This window comes from Callithrix jacchus, chromosome 13 (assembly GCF_049354715.1).
Source record: "Callithrix jacchus isolate 240 chromosome 13, calJac240_pri, whole genome shotgun sequence".
In the NCBI taxonomy this organism is placed as follows: Eukaryota; Metazoa; Chordata; class Mammalia; order Primates; family Cebidae; genus Callithrix; species Callithrix jacchus.
Genome location: NC_133514.1, coordinates 90,837,514 through 90,856,715, shown reverse-complemented (window position 1 = coordinate 90,856,715; position 19,202 = coordinate 90,837,514). Strand labels below are relative to the sequence as shown.

The 19,202-nt window shown below is 46.1% G+C and overlaps 1 long non-coding RNA gene across 1 annotated transcript; it reads right to left on the bottom strand.

Annotated features, from left to right (window-relative positions):
* Positions 1-6,252: 6,252 nt before the first annotated feature.
* Positions 6,253-14,228, bottom strand: LOC118146887 (uncharacterized). Its single transcript, XR_013525335.1, has 4 exons — positions 13,987-14,228; positions 12,525-12,663; positions 6,937-7,012; positions 6,253-6,417 (listed from the first exon to the last, which is right to left on the bottom strand). It is a non-coding gene; the product is annotated as an uncharacterized LOC118146887 (long non-coding RNA).
* Positions 14,229-19,202: the final 4,974 nt, after the last annotated feature.

The following is a 19,202-nucleotide window of genomic DNA, read 5'->3' as shown; positions in this document are numbered from 1 at the left end:
GCTCTCCTTTGATTTCTTTCATTAGCATTTTCTAATTTTCAGCATACTATATATATATAATCCCATATATGTTTTGTTACATTTATACCTAAATATTTTATTTCATTTGGAGCAATTGTGAGTATGATTAGTATATGTTACTTCTGTGATTGATTTTTAGTATGTTGATCTTATATCCAGCAACCATGCTGAACTCTCTTATTGGTTTTAAAAGCATTTTTGAAGATTTTCTATTTAGACAGTCATGATATCTGTAAATAGGTATGTAGGTACAAGATTATTTCTTCTTTTCTAATGACCTTTCCTTTCCTTCTCTCCTCCCCTCCCCTCCCTCTCCACTCCCCCTTCCCTTCCCCCTCCCCTTTCTCTCCACTCCCCCTTCCCTTCCCCTTCCCTTCCCTTCTCCCTTTCCCTTCTCCCTTCTCCCTTTCCCTTTCCCTTCTCCCTTTCCCTTTCCCTTCTCCCTTCCCATCCCCTTCCCCTTCCCCTTCCCTTCCCTTCCCTTCCCTTCCCTTCCCTTCCCTTCCCTTCCCTTCCCTTCCCTTCCCTTCCCTTCCCTTCCCTTCCCCTCTCTCTCTCCCCCTCCCTCTTTCTTTCTCTCTTTCCCTCTCCCTCTCCCTCTTTCTTTCTTCTTCTGCCATAGTACATGGGCTATGACTTCCAGTATCAGGTTGAATGTGAGTGGTGAGAGCAGACATCTTTGTCTTGTTCCTAATTTTTAATGAGTAAAGCATTTATTATTTCATCATTAAGTATGATTTTAGTGGTAACTTTTAAAAAAATAATTTCAACTTTTATTGTAGATTCAGGAGGTACATGTGCAGGTTTGTCACATGAGTACACTGTGATGGTGAGGTTTGGGGAATGAATGATCCCATCACCCAGCTAGTGAGCATAGTACCTAATAGTTTTACGACCTTTGCTCCCCCCATTTCTCCTTCCTTCAGTAGTCCCTGGTGTCTGTTGTTGCCATCTTTATGTCCATGTGTACCTAATGTTTAGCTTCCACTTATAAATGAGAACATGCAGTATTTCTGTTCTTGCATTAATTCACTTAGAATAATGGCCTCCAGCTGCATCCATGTTGCTGCAAAGGACATAACTTTGTTCTTTTTTTTTTTTATGGCTGCATAGTAGCCATGGTGTATTTATACCACATTTTCTTCATCCAGTCCACCGTGCCTAGGTGAATTCCATGTCTTTGCTGTTGCAAATAGTGCTGCATTAAACATACGAGTGTGGGTGTCTTTTTGGTAGAAGAATTTCTTTTCCTTTGGGTGTATACCCAGTAATGGGATTGCTGGGTTGAATGATAGTTCTATTTTCAGTTCCTTGAGATATCTCCAAACTACTTTCCACAGAGGCTGAACTAATTTACATTCTCACCACCAGTATATAAATGTTCTCTTTTCTCTGCAGCCTCATCAACATCTGTCGTTTGTTGACTTTTTATTAATAGAAATTGTGCCTGGTGTGGGATGGTATCTCATGGTTTTGACTTGCATTTCTCTGATGATTAGTGATATTGGACATTTTTTCATGTACATTGGCCGCTTTTATGTCTTCTTTTGAGAAGTGTCTGTTCATGTTTTTTTACCCATGTTTTATTGGGGTTATTTGGTTTTTGCTTGTTGAATTGTTTAAATGTCTGATAGATTCTGGCTATTAGACCCTTGTTGGATGCATAGTTTGTGAATATTTTCTCCTATTTTGTATGTTGTCTGTTTACTCTGTTGGTAGTTTCTTGTTTTTTCTTTTTTCTTTTTTTTTGAGATGGAATCTTGCTGTGTCACCCAGGCTAGAATGCAGTGGCTCACTCTTAGCTCACTGCAACTTTCACCTCCAAGGTTCAGGCTATTCTCCCACCTCAGTCTCTTGAGTAGCTGGGATTACAGGTGCCTGCCGTCACATCTGGCTAATGTTTTATGTTTTTAGTAGAGACAGTGTTTCACCATGTTGGACATGGTGACCTCAACTCCTGATCTCAAGTGATCTGCCTGCCTCAGTCTCCCAAAGTGCTGTTGATAGTTTCTTTTGCTGTGCAGAAGCTCTTTAGTTTAATTAGGTTTCTTTCTTTTGCCTGATTGCTCTGGCTAGGACTTCCAGCAGTAGGTTTTTGTAGATGCTTTTTATTGAAGAAGTTTCATTAATTTCCTAGTTTTCTGAGGTTCTTTCTTAAAAGTAGGAATGGATGTTGAGTTTTGTCAAATGCTTTTCCTGTGACTATTGAGATGATTAAATGATTTTTCTTTTTCAGTTTGGTGAGTTACATTGACTATTGAATGCTAGCCAACCTTGTTTTCCTCATGTAAACCCCACTTGCTTACTAAGTATTATCTTTTAAAATTTATATTGTTTGATGTGATTGGCCAATTTTTTATTTAGAATTTTTACATGTATGTTCATGAAGGATGTTGGATTGTAGTTTCCCTATCTCTGTGGTTTTGCTTTGTTTTCTTGTCTGGTTTTGGTAGAGGGAAATGACTTCATAGAAGAAGTTCAGAAGTATTCTTTCTTCTTTAACTTTCAATTGGCTATAATTGATACAATTTTTTTTCTTAAATAAAAATTATTGGTAGAATTCACCAATGAAACTCTCTGGGTTTGGAGATTGTTTTTTTGTGGAAGAGGGGAATGTTAAACACATTTAATTTCTTTAGTAGATATTCAGGCTATCTATTTCTTTTTTTAGTGAGCTTTGGGAATTATGTCTTTCAAGGAATTTATACATTTTATCTAAGTTGTCAAATTTATTGGTATAAGGTTGCTCATAATATTTCTTTGTTATCCTTTTAATATCTGTAGCACCTATAGTGATATCACCTCTCTTATTTCCACTAATGTTAATGTATGTCTTCTTTTTTTTTCTTGATTAGCTTAGCTAGAGGTTTATTAATTTTATTGTTTTTCTCAGAGGACCTGCTTTTTGTTTAATTTACTTTCTCTCTCTCTCTCTCTTTTCCCCCCTATTTCTGCTGTGATCTCTTTTTTTTCTGCTCACTTTGGGCTTACTTTCATCTTCTTTTTGTAGTTTCTTAATGTGAAAGCTGAGGTCACTTACTTGAAAGTGTTCTTCTCTAAAATAGGGAGTTAGTGTTATAAATTTCCTTCTAGTACTTCTAATACACAGCTTTACCTTTAGCTGTGTATTAAAATTTTGATATGTATTATTTTAACTTTGATTCAGTTCATAGATTTCTTCTTCGAACAACGTTTATTTAGAAAAGAGCATCTTGTGGATTTTTCAGAGATATTTCTGTCATTGATTTCTGAATTAATTATATGGTGGTCAGAGAACATACATTCTATGACTTCTATCCTTTGAAATTTATTACACATGTTTTATGGCCCAAAATATGGTCATGGGCACTTGAAAAAAATGCTTATTTCTACTGTTGTTGGGTGGAGTGTTCTATAAATATTAGTTAGGTTAATATTTTTTTTGTGAGGTATTTTTGCTGGGTATAGAATTATAGGTTAACACATTTAAAAAAGCATTTTTAAAATATTGCGGGTACTATCTTCTCATTTCCATTGTTTCCAGTGAGAAAGCTATGGTTATCCTTTGTTTATTTATTTATTTTTTTGAGACAGGGTCTCACTCTGTTGTCCAGGCTGGAGTGTAGTGGTGTAATCATGGTTCACTGCAGCCTCAACCTCCCCAGGCTCAGGTTATCCTCCCACCTCGGCCTCCCAAGTAGCTGGAACTATAGGCATATGCCACCATGTCCAGATAATCTTTGTATTTGTTTTAGAGACAGAGTTTTGCTGTGTTTCCCAGGCTGGTCTTGAACTCCTGAGCTTAATTGATCCACCCACCTCAGCCTCCACAGATGCTGGGATAACAGGCATGAGCCATTGTGCCCAGCTGTTATCCTTTATTTGTACCTTTGTTCATTTTTCCCCCTTGTCTGCTTTTAAGATTTTCTTTGGCATTAGTTTTGAGTAATACTATTATGAGGTGCCTTGGTGTGATATTATTTATATTTCTTGTACTATAGCTTTGTGAGATTCTTGTTCTGTAAGTTTGTGGTTTCCATTAAATTTGAAAAAGTTTGGCCATTATGTCTATAATAATTTTTTTTCTGCCCTCCTCCTTACTTTGGAAATCCAATTTCATAAATATTAGGTTGCTTGAAATTGTCTGATAGCTCACTGATTCTCATATCCTTTTTGGATTCTTTTTCTCTGTATGTTTCATTTCAGATAGTTACTATTGCTGTATTTTCAAGTTTACTCATCCTTTCTTCTGCAAAGTCTAATTTGCCATTAATCCCATTCAGTGCATTTTTCATCTCAGATATTGAATTCATCTCCAGAAAACCAGATATTGTTTTAATCTCTAGAAGTTCAATTTAGCCATTTTAAAATGTCTTCCACATCTCTATTACAGTTTTTGAACATCTGTAATACAGTTGTAATAACAATTTTAGTTTTAATTTACTGGTTTTTCTTGTCTTGAGAGGTTATATTTTTCTGCTTTTTTGCATGCCTGGTAATCTTTGATTGGATATGACACATTGTGAATTTTACAGTTTGTGTGTTGGATAGTTTGCATGTCTACAAATATTCTTTATTTTGTGATGCAGGTGAACTAGTTGGAAACAGATTCATTATTTGGGTCTTACTTTTAAGATTTGTCAGGCTGGACCAGAACATTGTTTAGTTTAGGGATAATTATTCCCTGCTACTGAGGCAAGGTCCTTCTAAGTGCTCTACCCAAATGTCCCATAAAATATATTTTTCAGTCTTCCTAGTGGAATTAGGTGCTCTTCATCTTAATACTCTCAGATGTTTTCCCTCCAGATTTGGGTAGTTTCCTCAGATGTATGTATTTATTTGTACTATACTGAATAATCAAAGAGAAACCCTCTACAAACTCTTGGAATTCTTTCTTCCTTTTTTTTTTTTTTTTTTGAGATGAAATTTTGTTCTGTTGCTCAGTCTGGAGTACAGTGGTGTGATCTTGGCTCTGCCTCCTGTGTTCAAGCAATTCTCCTGCCTCAACCTCCCAAGTTAGCCGGGATTACAGGTGCCTGCCACCATACACAGCTAATTTTTGTATTTTTAGTAGAGATAGGGTTTTGCCATGTTGGCCAGGGTGGTCTCAAACTCCTGACCTCAGGTGATTTGCCCACATCAGCCTCCCAAAGTGCTGGGATTATGGGTGTGAGCCACCGCGCTTGGCCCAGCATTTTTATATAGGAACTTTTGAACACTTAATGTATTCCACTTCTGGCATATGTTGTCACCTATTTCATTTCTATTTATTAAGTATAAACATCATTATTTATGTTTTATATAATTAATGTTTGTTTATATATGCTATTTTCCATCACTCTTCATTCCTTCCTGCATTTTTGAGTTTCTACCTGGAATAATTTTCTTTCCGCCTAAAGAACACTTTTCAGTATTGTCCTTAGTGTTTGTCTGCTTTGTTGAGTTTCTCTAGTTTTTGCATGTTTGAATGTGTTTCTATTTCACTTTCATTCTTGAAGAATATTTTTGCTGGGTATAGAATTCCAAATCAGCAGTTATTTTCTTTCAGTACTTAGAAATACCTTCCAATAGACTCTGCTTTCCAATTTTTTTGTTAGGAGGTTTATAAAAAAAGATAATTTTCCTTCTGGCTGTTTATATATATATATATTAACCCATTAATGATGTGGTTTTAATTCTTGCATTGATTTTGAACACGTCTCAACCATTTTCCCTTCAAAGATTGCTTCTGTTTCATTCTTTTTTCTCTGGGATTACAAAAGTAGGTCCAACTTATTGTATTTCTTATTTCTCTTACATTTGTATTGTGTTTTTCATCTCCTTTGTCTCTCCATAATTCATTTTATTTTTTGACCATTGTTATCTCTTACTAATTATTTTTTCATCTTTTTCTAAGCAGTTGTTAAACTTATTCATTTAATTCCTAATTTGGGTTATTTTATCTTTTGGTTCTTGAATTTATAATTTTTCAAATTTTAAATATTATTTTGGTTCCTTTCTGCAATTCTACATTTTGTCCTTATTTTGTTGGACAATAAAACATCCTGATCTTTTCCCCATGGAAAGTAATGTCTTCTCTACCACATTGCACTTGTACTGTTGGTGTTCTGAATATAAAGTTTATAAATTCAGTCTTTTACTTTATGTTGTTGGTTTCTGCTTATCAGTCTAAAATTTCCAGATCTTTTGCAATCTTAACTAGGCCCACGATTTTATGAGGAGGCCAGGAAATCAGCAGAAAGGACTCTAACTCAAAAACCACCAAATTTATTCTCTTCTGACACAAGATTTTCATGCTGAAGTCATGAGAAAAGTAAGTTTAGCATGGAATCCAGGAATGGCACAGCATGATGGCAAATCTATCAACTGTAAATTCAGCAAATAAAGGAAAGTTTCTGCCATCAAGGAACTTATCATCTAGTGTGGGAGACAAAAAGAACACAGATCAATAATTAGTAGGACATATTAAAACTATGCAGTTGGCTGAATAATGAAGTACAGATCCTGAGTGTACTTCACTTTCTAGTCTCTAGATGGAGACTATGAGGACTAGAATAGTTTTGAAAGGCCCCAGGTGTGCTGTTACTAGGTGTAAGAAAAAGGATCCCATGATGAATTACTTTCTTAAAACTTTAATTAATTCATTCATCCATTCAGCATTTGGACATTTTTGGACATTATTATATCCCAGACACTGAATGCTGTACTGGCCCCATTATAGAACAAGACGGGCTGGACCCCTCCTCTCATGAACCTTACATTCCCGACACTGCCGCTTGTGGACCAGAGTGGGAAGGGGAGGAGCATGGCTGGAGCAGGCCTTGCAGAGGAGTGGCCTGAGAGGAGTGATTGGGCCCATGACCCTGATCATGATCTGCCATCTTATCTCCCCAAAACATCCCTGGAGGTTCTGCCTGCTGAGGACACAGTACTTACAGATGGCCCTCATCCTCTTCTTCTGGGTTTGGTGCAGGGATCTGGGTGGGGATCACAAGTCCATCACCTCGTGTCTCTGTGATATGAGCCAGATTGTGATTTTGAGATCAGCAGTTGTATCTTTTCATCTCTGAATCTCAAACCTGCCACATTGTAGGTGCTCAGTACATGTTTATCAATGAAAGATGTTACTTCAAGAATTACCTGAGGTCCCTACCTTTAAGCACTTAGTGTCATCTCCATTTACAGACAAAGCCTTGCTCATGGTCACAAGCCTGCATCTTCTGTAGAGCCCTATTCAGTTCTTACCTATTCCATCACTCTCTCTGTCATAATTCCAGTTTATAATTGGGTTAACCTTTTCCTGAATTCTTACAAGACTAAGCCTGAATGAATCATTTTACCATTTCAGTAATAGCATCCATCTTAAAAGCCACTTACCATCTGCCAAGCACTGTGCTGAGTATTTTAATAAATACTTCAACTCAGTTCTTAACAACATCCCTTTGAGAGAGGCATTTTTATTCATCCCATGTTACAAAAGAGAAATCTAGGGCTTACTGAGGCGAAATACTGTACGTGGAATAGCACAGCTAGTAAGTGCCAGAGCTAGTATTTGAACCCTGGACGGTCTGACTCAGAAGTCTGTACCCACAAGCATCATGCAATTACTGCTTCTGTTGTACCGTGTTAGGCTCAGTTCCCCACTGGAAGGCAAGTGCTTTCCCGTGCAGGAAGCCCATCTTAAGGTTTTGTTTGTTTGTCTTTCTGATTTTCTGCCCACCTGTGAAGGCGAGGGATAATGCCTACGTATGGTTGATATTCAGTAAAGACTTGCTGCGCTGAAATTTCACTTGCGGCACTGTCAGGCTGCAGGCTGCCACTAGGTGGTGCTACATTCCAGGGAGTGGACGGTGGCTGGCCATTTGATTGGCAAGAGGCAGGACAGTAGGAGAGGAGTGTGGTCTATTCAGAAATGGGATGGCTGGGGCCGTGGAGGAGGGGAACTTCATACCTCCTGAGAGGAGACAGGGTTGGGAGAGAGAATCTACTACCCAACTTCCCCGGAAAGACTGCAGTTAGAAAAGTGGGCTGGCCAGGCAACAGAGGGGCCAGAGAGTGCCTCTGCAGCCCACAGTGGTGGGATGGAAGTAAAGTCACAGGCTGTTAGGTAACTACCAGGCTCTTGGTAGAGAGCGCCTGGCCTGCCTTTCTGCCCAGGACCATGGGAGGTAAATGGCCAAATCAGCATTTTCATTCCACTCCCATTCAGACGTGTGGCTCCCCATCTTCTAGTTGGGGCTTCAGGCCACTGTTGTTTCAGGTGCCCAGGGGAGAAGTGTGCAGTGACGGGTTCTAGACCCTAGCCCTCTGGCCCCTGCTACCTGTCTATTCTCCTCTTCCACACTCCCCTCTGGCCTAGCCACGTTTTGGTGGAGAAACAAGTTTAGTGTTGTGAGCAGGACTGGGATGGCAAGTACTGATGGCAAAGTTCAGAGTGGGTGGGTCTCTGCAGGCTGTCCTAGTCAGGGAGGGCTTCCTGGAGAGGGAGGTCCCAGTGGACAGGTGAGGTCTGATCCTGAAGCCTTGAGTGTCAGGTCTTAGGGTTTAGCAGTAGTTCAGCTTAGCAGGAAGAGCAGAGGATGTTAGGAGACTTGGGCATTGGCCACAGGCTAGTTGTGAGCAGTGACTGCATCTCAGCCTCAGTTTTTTCTGTAGGGTGATCATATTTATTGTCCGCACGAGGATGATCTTGTGAGTGAAAGGAATTATTAATTGCCCTGGGTCAAAGGCAGAGACTGGGACAGCTGTCTGGGCAAACCAGAATATAGGGTCACCCAACTTCTATATGAAATGAGCTGCCTTCTAAGACCACCGACTTGAGGTCCTCTGATTTATGACTCTAAGGGAAGCACGCAGAAGGGACACAGAAAAGAGGCCAGAATGTCCTGGTTCTGTCGCATTCTAGGATGCATGAAAGACGTGAGTGATGCTCACTCATGAATCCATGGATCTAGTCATCCAGTCCAGCCATCCATCCATGAGTCACACAGATCCAACAGTCTGCAGGAAGACCCTGGGTCCCAGGCTCTGGAGGGCTGCACAGACACACTGCTGTTCTTAGGGGAGAGCTGGGGTGCCCTTTGACCTGGCAGGGCTCTCTTGTGCTGGAGTTGGTTCCTTCCCTCCCTTCCTGGTCCCATCCTAGCTCTGTCCCTGAGGAATTCTTGACCCAATCCACCTTCCTTTCCTTGGGCCCCTGGTGCACCGAGTATGCCGCTCCCTGCCCCGCCCCCACCCCCAAGAGGTTTGCTAGGAAGCACTTGGGATGGACCCCGGTTCTGTCTGACCCTGTCTTGCCCACCCATTCTCATCCCACCCCAGCCTCTGCATCCTAACAGCCCTATGACAAATGATCCCATGGCTACGTTAAATTGGCTGCTGCATCCAATACCGTGGATTATAGAGAAAGGAAGATACATAGCTCATTAACTCAAATCCCAGCCTCCCTCCCCCAGGCCTCGTTTCTTCTCCATCCCCCCCTCTGCTTATCTCTGGAGAAGAGGCCTGGCCAGAGGACTACCTCCTCTTCCCTCTAAGGACTTTTTGGGGAAGGGAGGAACTTGAGGGGAGGGGACATGGGCTTTCAGGGACCAGGTGAGCGCTCTAGCACTGCATGGGACCCACCAGCAGAGGGCTCCACGGCATAGCGGGTCCTGCGGGGAAGATGGAGATCTGTGAGGAGAGACTCCTGGAGGATGGAGAGGACGCTGGCTGGGGACATCTTCCACCCCAGGCCTTTCCCTTATATTAATACAACGGAAAGCAGGGCAGATCACTCCCTGAAGACTCTTTCTGGAGCAGGGAAGGGGAGTGCCCCCCCCCCATCCCCGAGAGCCAGGGCGAAGCCACAGCAGCAGGGCTGTGTCGTGGAAGAAGGGGAGTTGCGCCGCGTGTGGGGCGCCCTTGCCTTGACCTGGCCCCCGGGGCTTCTGGTTTCAGCGGACTGCAGGGGCGACGGCACCAGGGCAGGAGGCTGGGGAGGGAGGCTGGGAGCTGTGTTGGATGGGACACTGGTTTGTTGAGATGATGTCCGTCTCCCCCATTCAAGGGCCCACCTGTGGCCAAAGATAGGGAAGAGCTGCGCTTTCAGAGGGTCATGAAGAATTCATCCGGCCTTTGTGCCCGCCTGCCCGTGAACTCCAGCTGAGACAATGGCAGGGCTGGGGGCCTTTGTCTCTCTGCCGGTAGAGGCAGTGTCAAGTGTTGGCCATCTGTGGGCGGGGAGCCCCCCTCTCTTGGGAGAGGGGCAGTCCTGTAACTTGACGAGGGGCACCAAATTCAGGTCTAATTAATTGGAAATTAAAATTTCCATTTGACTGGGCCAGAAACAATTGGGGGTGGGGACCTAAAGTCAGGAGAGGCCACTGGGAAGAGGGATGGTGTACATGGTGTGCGTCTCCGCTAACCTTACTCTGGAGGAAGCAGGGTGTGCCCCCAAGATGCACTCACAGTCAGAAAATCAACCAACCAACTGACAATCCAACAACACAATAGTGGCTGCATGCTTTCCTAGCAAAGGTGCTTGCAGAAGCAAGAAGGCCTCTCATGCCATGGAGCGTTTCAGGCACCCATCACGCGCTTGGTACTGTGCCATGTCCATCAGCAATGCATATGCTGCCTGAAATTCCACCATTAGAAATTCATTTCTTTGTGACTTTACAACTGTTTAATTAACTTAGTGTTTCTTGAACTCACATTGTATGCTGGGTTCAATTTCACATGTGGGACTGTGTCAGTGAACAAAAGGCAAAACGCCTGCTTTTATGGAGCGTCTAGTCCAGCGGGGAAGACAGAGATAAAGAAATAGACCTATGTTTTGTAAGGGGAAGGCCTTCTGTGTGGGCACGACGGGCTGTTCTTTTAGGTAGGGTGGTCAGGGTAGGTCTTACTGAGGGCTCTTGAGCAGCGGTCTGAAAGCTGTGGTGGAGTTAACCGCGTGGCTGTCTGCGGGAGGGCGCTCTAGGCAGAGGGAAGGGGAGCAATGCGAGGTGGGATTGTGCTTGGTGTCTATTGAGTGGGCCAGCCTGGCTGGAACGAAATGGGCAGGGAAGAGAAATGGAGAAATTGTGGTTGGATTCGAACATGAGGAACCCTGGAGGCCATTGAGAGGACTTTGGCTTTAATGGTGAATGAGATGGGCCATGGGGGTTTTGAGCAGGGAGGAGCCTGATTTGACTTATGTTTCACCAGGTCATTCTGGCTGCCATGTGGTGGGTGGAGTAGAGGCGGGGACACGGGGCAAGTGGGAGGCCAGTTAGAAGCCACTGCAATGGTCCAGGTGTGAGATGGCGTTCCCCAGACCCCATTGGTGATGCTACTGCCTCTGTGTTTGGTGGTGGGGCTGGTCCCTCATCTAAGTCCTTCTCAGCCCTAACAGAGATGCCCCCACCTGGCTGTGCCAAAGCCTGCCCTGGAATTGAGATGGTGACACCCTCCCTGCCCTGTCCCTTGCCCTTGAAAGAAGCCTCAGAGCCTATCTAGTGGTCCAGAGGCCTGGTTTCTCCTGCCAGCTCTGACCTAGTGAGTGTTTCCAGCCATTTGCTTCACACCTCTGTGCTTCAGTTTCCTCACTATGAAACTGACGAGTACATTGCCTGGTCTAGGCCAGGCATGGGGGCTACAAACTTGAGTAGGATTTCCAGGAGTCTGTGGGTCCTCCTGTACAAGGGTGACAAGGAAACATGCGTGGGATACCACAGGCATCAAGGACTCCGTGTTATTTTTAAAGTGTGCTGGGAACCTGTGAGAAGGGGTGACTGGACCAATTCTGCCTGGAGCAGGCAGAGAACGCTTCCTGGAGGAGGCAGCTGTTGAACTGAGGCTGGAAGGACAAGGCAGTGTTCACTAGGCAGATAGGAGGAAATGGTGTATCTGGCAGAGAACAGCAGGGGCAAGGGCTTGGAGATGCAAAAGTCACAGTTAAGATACCACCTTAAAATCAGCTAATTTTAGAGCCAGAAGGGACCTTGGAGATGATTAAATTCAGTGGTATTCAAACATTTTTTGTCTTATTTCAAGCATATATAGAATTCCATTGTATAAACCAGATAATATTAATAGTTAACATCTATTGTTTACCATATGCCAAACACTTTCCCTTTGTTGATTCAATCTTTTCCCACCAATCCAGTGAGTTCAGTTACTACTACTAACATCCTAATTTTATAGATGAGGGAAATGGGCACAGAGAAGTTAAGGAACTTGCCAGTGGTCACAGTGTGAGTGAAAAGGCTAGGATTTGAACCCAGGTAGTCTGGTTCCAGCCTGGATGTGAAGGTGGAGCTGCTTGCTTATGGAGCGGTGGAACCCAGAAGCCCTTGTCCCCTCCTCATCCACACATTTCCCACTGGACATATCCCATGGATATGTGCTCCCTCTGAGACCACTGATTTAGATCAGTCACGTGATGGAGAAGCCGTATCTCCTGCCCATGCCATAGTTTCCAAGGTTAATGACGGCTAAGTCAGGGAAGGCCTTCTGGGGAGGAAATGCCCATTTCGTGTCATGAACGTCCATTCTTTTACCTTGTGGGATGTTTCTAGAAAAAGCTTCAGCCTTGTAGGGAGGCTGCATGGGGGTTGGCAGGACAGCGCGTGCCTTTGTTTCCAATGGGGACTCCTTGGTCTTCGGCTTTCTTCAGCACTGAATACTCAGGTCCCAGGCCTGGGGGCAGAGGCAGGAGGAGCAAGACTCTCAGTGGACTCCATGTGGTTGGTGATTGGCAGGTGGGGATGAGGAGCATGTGTGTGTGGAGGGTCTGCAGGTCTCAGGTAGAAAGTGCAGTGCCAGGGCATCAGTGAAGTGGGTAGGAGGGACAGCCCCCTTCACACTGACCTCCCCCCTGCCACAGCTTGCTTTAAAACAGAAGAGGTTGGGATTTTGCCCTGGTTGTCAGGAAGGGGCATGGTTATGTGAGGGCTGGTGGACAGGGGAGCAGAAGTTTGATTTTCATTGGAGGCTGCCCCTCCCCATTCCCCTTTCTGAGGGATTGGGGGGGTACTAGAAACCCTTTGAGTTCCTAGGTCCTCATTCTAAGCCTCTAGAGTCAGCTTCCAGGGGTGGGTAGAGACCATGCCTCCTCCAGGGGTCTTTCCTGACCTCCCAGCCAGCAGGCTCCTCTGTCCTATGGGGCATCTCTGGATCCCTCTCTGGTTCTTGCTGGTACTTTTGGCCACAGCTTTACATCCTGCTTTCCCATCCCAGGTGCTCTTTCCCCCAGGTTGGCATCCAGCTTGTTCCAGGTATACATGGATCCAGTATTTGGTGAGTGGTTACTCCAGGCATCAGGCACCAAGAGGGGGCCTGCCCCTTAGCAGCTTCCAGTGTGGTGTGTGCATGTGTATATGTCTGTATGCATATATGTGTGAGCATGTGTGTATGTGTATAAATGTGCATGTGTATGTGTATTTAAGTGTATATGTGTACGTATATGTGTATGTGTATATGCGTGCATACGTGTATGTATACATGTATATGTGTTTATATCTGTGTGTATAATTGTATGTATGTGTATGTGTGTATAAGAATGTATGTATATAAATGTGTGTGTATAAGTGTATGTATGTATATGCGTGTGAGTATAAATCTGTATGTATATGCATGTGTGTATAAATGTGTGCATGTATGTATATGTGTGTCTGTGTACAAGCGTGTGTATGTATGTGTAGATGTGTGTATGTGGTTTGGTCTGAGGAGGGTTGAGACACACACAGGCTGAGGCCCAGACTTACTCTGAAAACTGCGGCTGAGCCCAGTAGCGTTTGGGGCAGGGATGGGCGGCTCTTGTTAGTGACCCTGTCCATGGTCCGCAAATCCACCAGAAAGACAGCGTCCTTGTTAATTAATTTTAGGCCTCTCAAGAGAAGCCTTGGCCATCCTGTCCTGGCCCTCTCCCCAGAACATGTCATCTCCCCTAAAATGCTGACCTTCTACACTTGAGGGAGGGCCCTGCTTCCCTCCATCATCCCCCATGCCCACAGCAATCACCTAAATCTGCAGCATCCCGAATTCCGGGAACCGCTGAGAGGTTCACGTATCCCATTACTGTTTTGGCCCTGTCCTCTCTTCCTTGGGCCCAGCCAATGTCATGTTGGTTCCTTAGCAGCCCCGGGGAGAAGCGGAGGGCGGGGAGGGTGGGGAGAGTCCAAGGAGCCATCCTGAATCCGCAGGCCTCCCGTCTGTCCGCCGGTTAGTGCGGCCGTGCGGGCACCAGGGGGCACCGGAGCGTCGGGGTTCGCGCGGCGGCTCCTCGCAGCCCAGGGGGCGTGGCGCACGGGAACCGCCAGGGGGCAGCAGAGCGCAGGGCCGCGGGCGCGGGGCGCAGGGCTGGGCGGCGGCAGCTGCGTTCCCGGCTCCGAGAGCCGTTCTCTGTTAGGAGGGTAATTTAGAGCAATTACACCGATTATTATTGCCTTTCTAATTAGTGCTTTTCCTACAGAATTAGCCGAGTGTTTATTAGGAGCTGCTTGTTGCCAGCCGCTTAACTGCTTCGCTGCCGGGTGCGGGCGCGGGGAGGGGCCGACGCGTGGGGCTGCCTGGTTATGTGGTTTCGCATAAAAGCATGGATTAAATATTCATTCTGCTTTGTTACATATAGCATTAATTTTTTATCAGCTGTATGTTTTCCTTGAAGTTTTCCCTGCGTGTTAACGTTCAGGCGGGCTGCAGAGGAACTCCTGGGCCTTGGCCGGTGGGGAGGACAGTTCTGTGACCCTGGGGGCAGAGGGGTCCCTCTGACATCGGTGACATGGTTAGACTTTTCCCAAGCGCTTGTCCCCAGATCCTTCTAACACCGCTGAGAGGGAAGCAGGATGGATGAGGAAACTGAGACCCGCGGTGAGGGGTCTTGCATGTCACTCCCAGAGCTGACAGACCAGACTGCGGGGGCTGGCATGAAGTCTCCACCACGGTCATCGCTGGGACCTTCTAAATCTTCAGGCCCCTCGGGAACCTCCTGCATCACCCTGGCCATGCGGTGCCATGTAGGTGGGCCCAGGCCTACCCCAATCACAGGAACACAGGCTTCAAACTTTTCCCAGCTCAATTCATCTGTGCCCTGCAGAGAGGAGGTCGGATACCTCTGGTGCTTCTGGGTTCTGCCACCTCCCGACAGGTGAACCTTCTAGAGCCCTTGACCTGGAGAAGCGGCTACACTCGGGGCGGGAGGCAGAGGGGAGACATTTGGTTTTATTCAGTGCGCTCTCCTTTATGGCGAGTAATTGTTACTTGCTTTGCCTGCGGGGAGAGGAGGCTGTTCTCACTTCACCAGTCCTCGGGAACCCCATGTAAGAAAAATTAGACGTGCACCCACAGCAAACCAGAGGGTGTGGTTTGTGCCGCCCAGCCTTGGTTCCCCGTGGAAAAGGCTTCTTGGAAAACCACTCCCCCGTGCATCCAAGTGTTTGTTTACAGCTCATTAACTATTTGATGGAAAGGTTGGGGTGGGGGAAATATTGACAGAAAATCAATCAGAAATGAAGATTAACGATCTCCAAAATGTTCCTGTGAGTCCATAGGGAAATGGGACTTGAGTTCTAAAACCAGGGTGTGATAAATGAAGATTTTATTTCTCCATTTGCCATTGCACAGAGAGAAGCCACCAGGAATCAGGTGTGAGGAGTGGCCACGCCCCCAGGGAATTTGAGAGGGGCCACAAGGGCACCTTTTAGCTTTAAGGCCTCTTCCTCCTGGCCTTTGTTCCTGTCAGCAGGGGAGAATAGAGGAGAAATTCAGGTTGGTTCACTCCACCACCACCATGACACTGGGCAAGCTGGGACCAGGACAAGGTCACATGGCTTGTCTTTCGCTGTGTCCCATGCCTCTGTTCCTGTTCTTTTTTTTTTTTCTTGCTTTCTTTCTTTCCTTCCTTTTCGAGATGGAGTCTCATTCTGTCACCAGGCTGGAGTGCAGTGGCATGATCTTGGCTCACTGCAACCTCTGACTCCCTGGTTCAAGCAATTCTCCTGCCTCAGCCTCCCAAGTAGCTGGGATTACAGGCACCTGCCACCACACCCAGCTAATTTTTGTATTTTTAGTAGAGACGGGGTTTCACCATTTTGGCCAGGATGATCTCGATCTCCTGACCTCATCATGATCTGCCCGCCTCAGCCTCACAAAGTGTTGGGATTACAGGTGTGAGCCACCACATCTGGACGGTTCCTGTTTTATTCACTGGATGAGGTCAGGCTTCCCAGGTGGAGCTGGAAGGGAAAGGCAGGCAGGTATTTTCAAATAAGCCCATGGGAGCCAGAGGTCAAAGAACAGCTGGAAGATGCCTCATGCCAGTCCCAGGGTGGCTCTGGAATGGCACCAGCCACAGTAGGTCCAATCGTAGGGTGGAGAGGAACCCAGGCTTGGTACCCGCCCTCCAGTTCAGCTTGCAGGCTTCTGTCTTCATCTGTCCTCTTTCCATGTGAATGCAGTTCAGGCAGGGTCAGTGGTTAGCTTCTGCCCCTCACCCTGAACACAACTGCGTAGCACCCTCCAGAGGCCCTTCCATCCCTGGCAATGTGTCTACTAAGTCTGGCCCAGGCTGCTGCAGTCACCTGGGAAGATTCCCAGGTCCCCCTGCTGCAGAGGCCTGTTTGGGGCCTGCGCATCTTGGCAGGGCTGGATTTCCCAGGCTTAGTGGTTGGCTCCCAGGTGCACCACACTTCAGTGTGCCCCCCAGATCTGGCCACCTCTCCTAGGTACTGCCATTTCTGGCTCACTTCTCCCTGACTGTTGAGGGTCTTTTCTGCTTTCCATCCTGCAGAGATCCTTGAGACTAAGAAGCAGAACAGAGCCTGGCTGCCTGTTTAAAAGGAGAGGAAGAAAACAGTGAGGGAGAACCCCAGAGTTTGGATTGCAGTTGTCCCATCTTGCCTCATGGGGATCCACAGGGTGAATGTGAACACATCAGGGTGCTGAGGCTTGTGTGGAGTCTGGAGTCCCTGAGGCTGGAGTCCCTAGGGCAGAAGGTGGACCACCAGGGCTCCCAGGCATCACCCTTGAAATCTATTCCCTTGAGACATTAGTGAGCCTGGGCTGCTAGGGGTTTCTGGGGACACCCTCCTGCATTTAACACAGATGTCACTGACAGGGGAGCTCTGGGAGACCGCCATGAACTTTCAAGGCTGGAAGAGGTTTCAGATGCTCTACACTGGGGCGTCTACTGGTGCCACTTAGCACTACTGACATTTGAGGCTGAATACGTCTTTGTCAGGAGACTGACTGTGTGTTGTAGGACATCTGGTAGCATCCGTGCCTCTACCTCTAGATGCCAGCAGTGTGCACACCTCCTCCTATGTTGTGATAACCAAAAATGTCTCCAGACATTGTCACATTTTGGGGGAACAAAGTCACTCCCAGTGAGACCCATTACTCCACTAATCTTTTAACAAATGCACAAACCAATATCAAGAAATAGAATGTGGCGTAAGCAACTTCATCTAAGGCTAACACGTAGAGGGCTCAAATGCTTGGATTCTGGAATCAGCCACATCCAGACTCAAATTCCACTGCTACTACTCACTAGTTCTTCTGTGACCAGAGACAAGTAACCTCTCCTTGACTTAGTTTACCCCTCTATTAAATGTGCGTATTAATTTTCCCGCCTGTGTGGGTTGCCGTATTCAATAAGATGATGCACAGGAAGTGTTAACTGCCTGACATCTTGCAAGAGCTCAGTTAATAGCAGTGAATATCAGAATCAAAATACAGTTCTGGACTTTTCTCCTGATCAGAAGTAGAAAAGCCTGAAGAAGGTATGAGACAATGGAATTCTGAGGACACCCTACAACCTCTCTCTCACCAAAAAAAACCATAGACATAAAGAAAAGACTTTTGGCAAAGTTCTTAAACATGCTGAAGCATAATAAGCTGGGGCTGGGTGTGGTGGCTCATGCCTGTAATCCCAGCACTTGGGGAGGCTGAAGTGGGTGGATCACATGAGGTCAGTAGTTCAAGACCAGCCTGGCCAACATGGTGAAACCCTGTCTCTACTAAAAGTACAAAATTAGCCGGGCATGGTGATGGGCGCCTGTAATCCCAGCTACTTGGGAGGCTGAGGCAGGAGGATTGTTTGACCCTGGGAGGTGGAGGTTGTAGTGAGCTGAGATCATGCCATTGCACCCAAGCTTGGGTGACAGAGCGAGACTCCATTAAAAAAAAATAGCCAGGTGTGGTGGCAGGTGCCTGTAATCCCAGCTATTCCATGAGAATCACTTGAACCCGGGAGGTGGAAGTTGCAGGGGGCTGAGATTGCACCATTTCATTCCAACCTGGGTGACAGAGCAAGAGACTCCATTCCCGCCCCCCCAAAAGAAAGAAAAAAGAAAAATAAAATAAACTGGGCTATAACTTTCGAGGGAAGATGGAAAGTAGATGGGACACAGTGAGCCTGACCCTGAGAGGGCCCCAAGGTGGAGGTGGCTGGTGGTGACAGAGAAGGGTGTCACCAGGACAGTGGACAGGTGACTGGCTGAGGTATCGCAGCAGGAGCAGCAAGTGGCCCTTACATAGTTTGTCACCTCTACCCACAGGAGTGGATGCCTGGGGCAGATGCATGTGATAGGTTTGGTATCAAATGGGGGATTTCCTGAGGCTGGGCAAGTCTTAGAAAAAGTGAGGATCCTTCACTCCGAGGTGACAGGGGTGTGGCCAGGCCCATCGTCTGCTCTCAACAGTTCTTCCCTTTCCCTTCAAGCAGGATGAGCAATTGGAATTGCCAGCACTCAGCCTCAGAGAGGAAGGCAGAATCAAGAATGGCCACATGTTTGAGGAGAGCTGATAACAGAGCAGGATGAGTGAGGAGTTAGCTCCGAGGAGACAGAGGCAGCAGCACAAGTAGTAGGGACTTTGGGGTAAGAAAAATTAATGTCCTCTCGAAGATGTAAAGGCATTTGACCCATACAATAAAAATTAGTGGCCGGGCGTGGTGGCTTATGCCTGTAATTCCAGCACTTTGGGAGGCCGAGGTGGGCAGATCACCTGAGGTCAGGAGTTCGAGACCAGCCTGGCCAACATGGGAAAACCCGTCTCTACTAAAACTACAAAAATTAGCTGGTCGTGGTGACGGGTGCTTGTAATTCCAGCTACTTAGGAGCCTGAGGCAGGAGAATCGCTTGAACCTGGGAGGCAGAGGTTGCAGTGAGCTGAGATTGTGCCACTGCACTTCAGCCTGGGTAACACAGTAAGAATCTGTCATAAAAAAAAAAAGAATT